Here is an 8,509-nt window from a genome sequence, read left to right on the forward strand (position 1 = left end):
AAAGTCATAGCACTGTAAATTTGTTGTGGTGCATTAGAGAATCTGGCCCAGTGTGTGTCACAGTTGCTTAATTTATCCATGGTTGGCAGGGTTGCTTTTGCATGTAGATGTATTCACACCCATACAAGCTGTCAACTTGGAATTATACTGAAGGGMTTAGGCAGAGCTGCAGCTGCAGCAGTGCTGGGGCAGGGCACAGGGGCTTGTACCGCTCCCTCTCATGCTACCCAAGTACAYAGGGGATACCTAGGAGGCTCCCTTAGCTGTTAGTCTGGCCCTGCCTTCCCTGAAGGCTAGCTCAAGGTCCGTTTCACTTGCCTTTRTCTACCACTCTACATTTTAAGTAATCTTAAAAAACTTACAAACTTACAGCTATCATTTTCATTTTGCAATGGGTAAAAATCATACACTGAAGAGAGTGTGCTTAGAACATGATAAAGATACCATCTATCATTGCAGCCATATTCTGTCTGCTGCTAGAGCAAAGTCTCTTCATTACAGCAAGGAAAATCATTTACAGTAAAGAATTTATTCRGGGAATTTGGCCTAGTCTTTTGATCTTTTTTTTTTTTTTTAACCTATTGAAATTTATCAGCAAAGAATCCGATTTTTGTGTATCGGTCCATTATTCAATGTGTTCTTTATGCAGCTGTATTGGAGTTTATAGACTACTCCTGAATTGTTCACTCTAGCCATTATTTCCAAGTATGAGTCAGTCACAAATGTGTTATTTATTCGAGGGAACATTCAAATAAGTCTGCTCACATGGCTTTCCCTTTCTCAGCATCCTGGAGAACTGTCTAACTCAGGACAGGATCTGTTGCCCGGAGGCATCCACACTCTCCCAAATCTTTGTAACATTATCTCTGGTGACACAATGCTTTTCTATCTCCATCCTTTCTCTTCAGTTCTCATACTGACTTTATGTTACATTTTTGATAGCTTTTTTTTTTTTTTAATTCAAGGAGATTTTCTGTTATCTTTTAAAGTCCCAATATTGCAACTATGTTTCAGCCAGTTCCTTTCATTAATTTGTCAAGTCTATCTTGAAGTTAATTAGCTTTATTTTTTTTTTCCTCCTAGTATCTCCTAGGGAAAGATATTCTAGAATCTCATTCCTTTGTTGTCTAGAATCCTCCTATTTCCCAACATAAATTCATCACCAAAATATTATCTGCTGTTAACCCTAGGCAGAAGATTATTTCTAAGAGCCCTTTTAAAGTGTGCAGGGAACTTCATGTGATAGCAGAAATCCCCAACAATGTATTTAACTTGAAACATAGCTCAGTATCTTTTACAAAAGTCAGATGAATGTGAAAATACATCTACACAATTTATTATAAAATAATTAGCTGTTATCCAACTTCTCGGACATCATTGTTTAACCAAACTGAAAATTCATTGGTGTTACTTTCTTGATGAGCGTGTGGCAAGGAGAATTAGATTTAACAATAGGAGTGTGTGCTATCAGATTCTGCAACTGCTTCAGCCTCCATTCAATTGACATTTATTATTGTTATCCTTACACATTTAACAGCTCTATTTTGTCATAGAAAGGAGTTGGTCTATTTTTCTTAATGCAAACTAAGTTCCTTCTATAATGACTTGGCTCCTGGAGTTGATCTTATACAACATGTATTAGCAAGAATAAAATCATTGGTAATGGATGTTGCCAGTATGTAGAGACATTGAACAGCAACCTTAACCACTGGCAATTCCGAGCCCACAACAAAATTATTAGATTAGGGAAATATGTCTACTGTGAGTTGAAAYGTGACAGAGAAAGCAAAAAAAAAAGTGTATTTACTTCACTATGCCTGGAGCATTATCAGATAATCTCATAAATTCTGAACTGTCCTTGAAAAATTGCTAAAACCTCTAACAATAATGTCACAGGCTGGTCTCAGATTCAGACAGTGAGTCCATAAAAGTGGTTGGAGATATTCTTATTGCAGACTTTAGGTTAGGACTTCAGGTTTAGGTTTAGGACTCCAAGCATCAAATATAGATATAATTCAGAAAACGAAAGTTGGCAGTCTAAGTTCTTCATGTACAGAGAAGAAAAATGCTCATAGGAACTAGTCTCCTGTGTTAATTGTTTAATAGACTGAGCAACTAGACCAGAAAGTGTGATTCTTACCTTCCTCCTTCCCCCTGGCTTCTACAGAAAGATCATTTTTCAGTGCTCCGAAGGCTTACTCTCCCTGTAGGTAATCCAGCAAGTTTAACAAAGAAAAGCCTGTCTGCCAATTCTGTGCAAATTTCCATATATGAAAGTAGAATACTGTCTTTTTATTATTAATTCGGATATGCAGAGGCTAAATTATGTTCCACTGAACTCCGTTACGGAAATTGAAAACTGAAAATGTATTTATTTCGGAGTGACACATAATTATATATTTCTAGTTTGCCCTGTCTGCCTTAAATTACTTTATGCAAATCTCATTTTCAAGGATTATGTATAGAGTGAAATTAGATGAGCCCTTAAACAGCTAATATAATATAATTGTGGAATTATTGTGTGTGTGCATAGTGTGCACATATGATCCAGATGTTAATTAGTAAATCAGGTTGATTTAGCAAACAGAAATTTGTTCTGTTTGAGAAAAATTGAATAGTGAGACAATTGCTTCCTGGAAAGTTATTGTTTGTACTATGTGCTCACTGAAAGGAAAAATTGACATGAGAAAAAAAAAACACTTGTATATAAAAAAGAAAAAAAAAAACAAATTATAGAAGTAGGAATTCATTKCTTCCAACATTTAGTCTGATGGCATTTTGCAAAAAGGCATGATATATTTCCCATGAGTGCCACTGCATTTCAGATGGAAAGAAAGGACTTTGGGCAATTTGCATCAGCTGCAGATCTAGTTCCTTGGCCCTTGTTTTGAGGGACTATGGGGCTATTGCTCACATTCTGCAAAAAGGGTTATAAATTCATTCAGAGCATGTACTCTGCTTCCCTGAGCCAGGGAATGGATGCTATTCAGGAGCTGTATCCACATGGTGACCTTGCACAGCGTGAAAATAGGAAATTTGAGCTAAAATATTTCAGCTCTGTAAACATAACAAAAGAAGGATTTTTAAGCTACAAATATAATAACTATAATTTAGGTCAATTTTGTTATTTAGCARCAAGCAAACAAGTCAGTTTTACCTTTCATATGAAAAGCTGACATTTCATGTCTGAAAATAGCCAGAAAATGAGTGCGAACTACTCTGAGAAAAACRTTACCTCTCCTGAAGCTGACAACAGAAAGCAAGTGTGTTAAACAACCTGCCAACCCAGGCTACTAGTCGCGTTCAGGCCTTACCATTGTGCTCTTGCCTTGCCCAAACTTTCAGGTACTGCCCACATTTCCTGCCACGGTAAAACCTGTGCTGGGCTCTRGGATGGCATCACTGGCACCACATCCAAAGTTTCATTCACAAAAGCTGAGCAGAGCAAGTGCAGCAGTGTCATGACAACACTTCAGACCACRTTTGCTTCCAAAGTCCTTTGCCTGCTAATAACACAGCTGGGATCACTGCCAGTTTAAAAAAAAAAAARAATGTAATGCAAGAGCAGCACCAAGCAAAGGAAGGCAATCCATTCGGTGCTCTGTTTCAGATTATATATACTCATATTTGCATTTTGAAGGAAAATCCTCCAAGTATTGCTACATAAACACATGGTGAGTGAGCAGAAATATTTCTAAATTAATGAATAAATCATTGAGACTGTTTGCCACCGCATATTTGCAACTGGACACCTAATATTTTTAGGGTTTTAGTGGAAAGAAAAAAAAAAAAGAATGCATGTTCTATTATGGCTAAGGATTTTCCATATACTGTGGTGAAGAAAATTTCAGTGAAAAACATTCTGCATTCATCTAAGAAATACTTTATCAAAGAAGGATCTTCACCAAGAGAGCCCTCTGAGGGTAGCAAAAGTTTGTCTTCTTGTGAAAACCTCCTTTAACTTCTGTATAGTTAATGTTTAAGTGGCTTTTGGTTTACAGCATGCGTTGCTGCTGTACCTCCGYGCAGGCTTCTCCATGTTAAATATGAGGATTGCAGTGATGTTCACTTGCACTGAGTGGTCCAAAATGAATCATTTATTGATCTGAAAACAAAAAGAAAAGAAAAATAAAACAACTGTATTGCCAGCTGCCCTGCTTATTTTGATGCTGCAGTCCACATTATTTAAAAAAAAAAGAAAAAAAGAAAATAGTAAAGAAAAGGTAAATACAATAGCAAACACACAAAAAAAAACCCTCAAAAGCTTGGTGTTACAGGGAGTTATGCACACAACTTGGCATGGGAAAGCAGGAATAAAAGGAGTTGCAGATCACGGCTAAAAGGTAAAGGCAGAAAAATCAGCAGAACTGCTGCTCAYGACATTTCTTGCTCCTGACAGTAACCACATTGGCATGAAATTCGTTCATAATGTCACTTAAAACAATAGCTTTAAAATTAAAAAAAAGAACTCCTTCACAATGAACATATACTTCCATTCCATGAAGTACTTATATTTTAATGAAGAATGCAGTTTCCTAGCAGCAAGTGCTAACATCAGAATGAAAAAYTAGATTGTTATACTGTATATTTGCCTTGAGAAGGATAAATTGAAAATAGGATTTGCTAAAAACACTGATAATATCTTGAGTCATTCATTTGTCTTAAAAGGATATTAAATTTCATTGGGTTTCTTGTTTGCTTGAGGTATTTCAAGACTGCTTGGAGAGTTCACAGTGGAGGGTTTTCCTCAGCTGCTACAATTGTCTCCTAAAGGACAGCCTATTGACAGATGGAGGAGTGTCTTGATCTCTGCACTCTCCTCCATTTTGGGACAGCTTAGGAATTAATTACAAATTTTCTGATTTCCACCTTCTTTATTTCTTTTTTTTTCATTATATGCCTAGAATAAAATAAAAAATMTATTCTTAAGCTCTGATTCTGCAGGCCCTTGATTATACTTACCTAAGTTGTTGTACAATATCTAGGGCTACTCTCAAAGCTTGAAATTAAGTTTATAAATCTTTTTAGGATCAGAGTTACCTTCTGCACTCCTACTCATTGTTATCAGTAAGTTCCTCTAAATTATATTAATGATGAAAGAGGGCAAAATCAAGTTCTAAAGGAAGGTTTCTTATATCATCTGCAGTTCTTGTTGTTGTTCAGTGGATGTAGTTAACAAAATGCATCTCCTTAAGTCTGAGCAGATGATAAGATAAATTTGATTCAGGTTGAGGAACAGTTCCTACAGAGGCAGACGAATCATATATATGGTTAAAGAGATACAAGGACAATCAGATATTATGCATTTTATGTCCTATTGATATTTCATGTCCTGTTGATATTACTTTTCTACTGATTGTTTTAATTGTTGAAAAATATTTTTTTCACATCTTTGATTCTCAAGAATATAACATCAGTATACATCCATCAGTAACAAAGCAATTTGCAAGAGAAGTCTTCACTATGCAGTTGTCATATTTCTAATAGATAATGGTGGTGATATTTTTATATACCTGTGACCAGTCTAGGTTTTCTGCTTTGAATGTGAGTGAGATTAAAAGCACAGGCTCTACAGGACTATAATTATAGTTCTAGCATAAAGAATATTATTTTGTCAGAGTACAGCCATGCCCACATGAACATATCATAAAGCTTTTGAGTACACTCTTTCTTTCAAAGCACACTTAAATCTGCATCCATGCAGTGCAGCCTGTTAGGCATTAAGCTGGTCCATGGGGCTTACACCAATTTCCTACCTACTTGGCATGCACAGAGCTGTACTAGGACTGTCTTCATTGTGAGATCAGAAATGAGTTTCTATGGTTATTTGCCTATCGGCTTCTCAACACAATTCATGAATACAGAATACTACAAAATACGAGCCTACTGTTCATTCTTTGCTTTGTACACTATATTATTTTTATGCTGCATTCTCTGATGTGTTCTAGGAATCCTATGCTTTCTAGTAACTATTTCTAAGGTCCTCTGACCCAGATTATCTCTGCTGTTTATGCCTAACACTTTCAGCTGTATAGCAATACAGCTATATAGGAGGTAGAGCATCTGAACATCTCAGTTTCTTGTGCTTACATGGGATTCATGTTTTACAGCATTCTCACATTATTTAACATTTTTACTACTTGCCTAACCACATATGATTCTTGTTTGTAGAACCTAATGCTCTGAAAAAAATCTGCTTTACAAAACTTCCCTTTCCATTTTAAGATCAGTTTTGAAAGGTGACAGAAAATTGAAAATATTTCAGGAGTATGAGGCAAACAGCAAAATGCTAAGAGATTAGTAGAACTCAATAAAACTTCTCAAAGTGAAGTTGAGAATGTATCATTTATAAATATGGACAAGGATGGGGATGGTTTGGAAAAGAGATATTTTTCTTTTTTTAAATTCACTTAGGTGACTTACTTTCACATGGTCAAGAAGTCATCTGCTCTGGAACTCAAATTTAGTAGTAGAGACTTGAAATCACAAAGGTGAGTGGAATAGAGAAAACACATCAATGGCATCAATGGCTTTCTCCCTTTCTCTTTTTTTTTTTTTTTTTTCTTTTTCTTTTAAGGATTTTTCTTTCTTAGTCCTGGAAGACAGCTTGAAAATAGGCACTTTTATGTGTAAAACAGCAATATGCATTTGTTTCTGCAGGCTGCTGGAAAAAAAAAAGAAGTAACTTGCAGAGGAGAGTACTGCCCTGTGCAGATATTCAGGTCTTCAGACAGTTCTGCCTTAACCAAGAGCACATGGGTTAATGCGAGCTACTATCCATGTACCAGGAGGTGTCTGTTTTCTTGTGAGAAGGAAAAAGAAGAATTTACTTGCTTCCAAGAAGAGATGTACTCCTGGAGAAGAGACTGAGTGAGAAGAGTTATAGTCCTCACCCCACTGATGTACAAGCAGAGGCTGAATACGGTGAGAAAAAAAAAAAAAAAAGCAGCTGTCAAAAAGATACTATTTGTACTCACCGTATTCAGCCTCTGCTTGTACATCAGTGGGGTGAGGACTATAACTCTTCTATAACTCTTCTCACTCAGTGAGTTTTTCATTTCCTTTATCTGGTTTCCTCTACCTTGTAATTCTTATCATTAATCTCTGTATTACTGAGTTTAACTAAAAACACCTCGTAGTGTATTAWAAACTTGACTGAACTGCAGGTATTTAGTCTAATCTCTTTGGATAGAAAATTATTTATCCATAAAATTTGCCAGCTTAGACTAGCAAAATATACTTCGGGCATCTTAGAATGTGTTACTATCATTTCCATTTACTTCAGGTATTCTTCCATCAAAACATATCTGTTTTCCGAATACACACACTTTGGTATAGCTTAGGCACCGGTAGAGCTATGTCTTAAAAGTCTGTACGTAAGAAATAAAAACCTCTGGGACTACTTTGTTGAGTTTTGTACATTGTCCATTGCTTGCTTTGAACACCTCACACACACACCTGCTCAGGTACATATCTCAGGTCTCCATAAGAGCAGAATCTGCTTCACGCTTGTCTTTGTGTTGGTCTTCAGTCCTTCCTGTTGTTCCTTCAGTTTGGTCTAAAATTATTTTAATGTTTTCCCATTTAAATTGGAACTGTCACAGAAAGCAGCTYTCCATACCCAAGGCAGCACTATTTCTGCATAATCCTGTGATTATTTGACTATCACTATTATTGAATGCATAAATAATTAAAATCTATCAGTAGTTGAGGGCTACAATAAATACTGTGCATTTCCCAGACATGCTGATTAGCTACCTTGCTAAGATGTGTCCCAGAGGACAGGTTTCTCCCATGCAACCTTCCCTGCTATTTGGGAGAAGTTCATGCATTGTGCAACAGCAGCTTGAAACAGGCTGTCGGAAAGCAGCACTTGGGAGGAGCAACATTGCACTTCGGCTTTCACACTTATATATAAAAAAAAATCATTTGATTTATGCATACTTTGTTGCAGAAAAAAAAATGGTGCAGCTGACACTTTATGCATGTGTAAAAATACTTCTAAGAGATAGAGGGCATATTTAATCTTGCTTCTTCCCCGAAACGCTGCTAGCCCAAGACCAGAGTGTAGGGATGGGTGTAGGGAGTGCGATGCCACCTCTGCTGGCCTCGTGTCCCTAGGAGGCTCCACCGGGAGGCGGCCGCTCATCCCCCCGCTGCCACGCGGGTCTCTCCCTCGCAGCTCCTGCGAGAGGAGGTCTCTGCCTGCCTTTGCCAAAGGGTTTCTCCCGTTTCCGCGGGCAGAGGGGGGCGCAGAGACACGCAGGGGGTCGCACCTAGCCGCCGACCTGCCCCGGGCGACCCGCGCTCTGCCCTGGGCCGGCCTCGACGTGTCCCCTCCGGGACACAGGGGGCCCTGGTGGAGCAGGACCCCCCTCCCAACCCGCTCCCCGCGCTTGAACTTTGGCCGGGCTTCGTGCCGCGCCGCCTCCGCGGCTCCTCCAGCCCCCTCCCCGCGTGGGTCCCCCCGTGCACCGGGCACAGCCCCCCGCGGGGCGCCCCCCCCCGC

The sequence above is a fragment of the Nothoprocta perdicaria genome, unplaced genomic scaffold (assembly GCF_003342845.1).
Source record: "Nothoprocta perdicaria isolate Ctin4 unplaced genomic scaffold, notPer1 scaffold_175, whole genome shotgun sequence".
Lineage (NCBI taxonomy): Eukaryota > Metazoa > Chordata > Aves > Tinamiformes > Tinamidae > Nothoprocta > Nothoprocta perdicaria.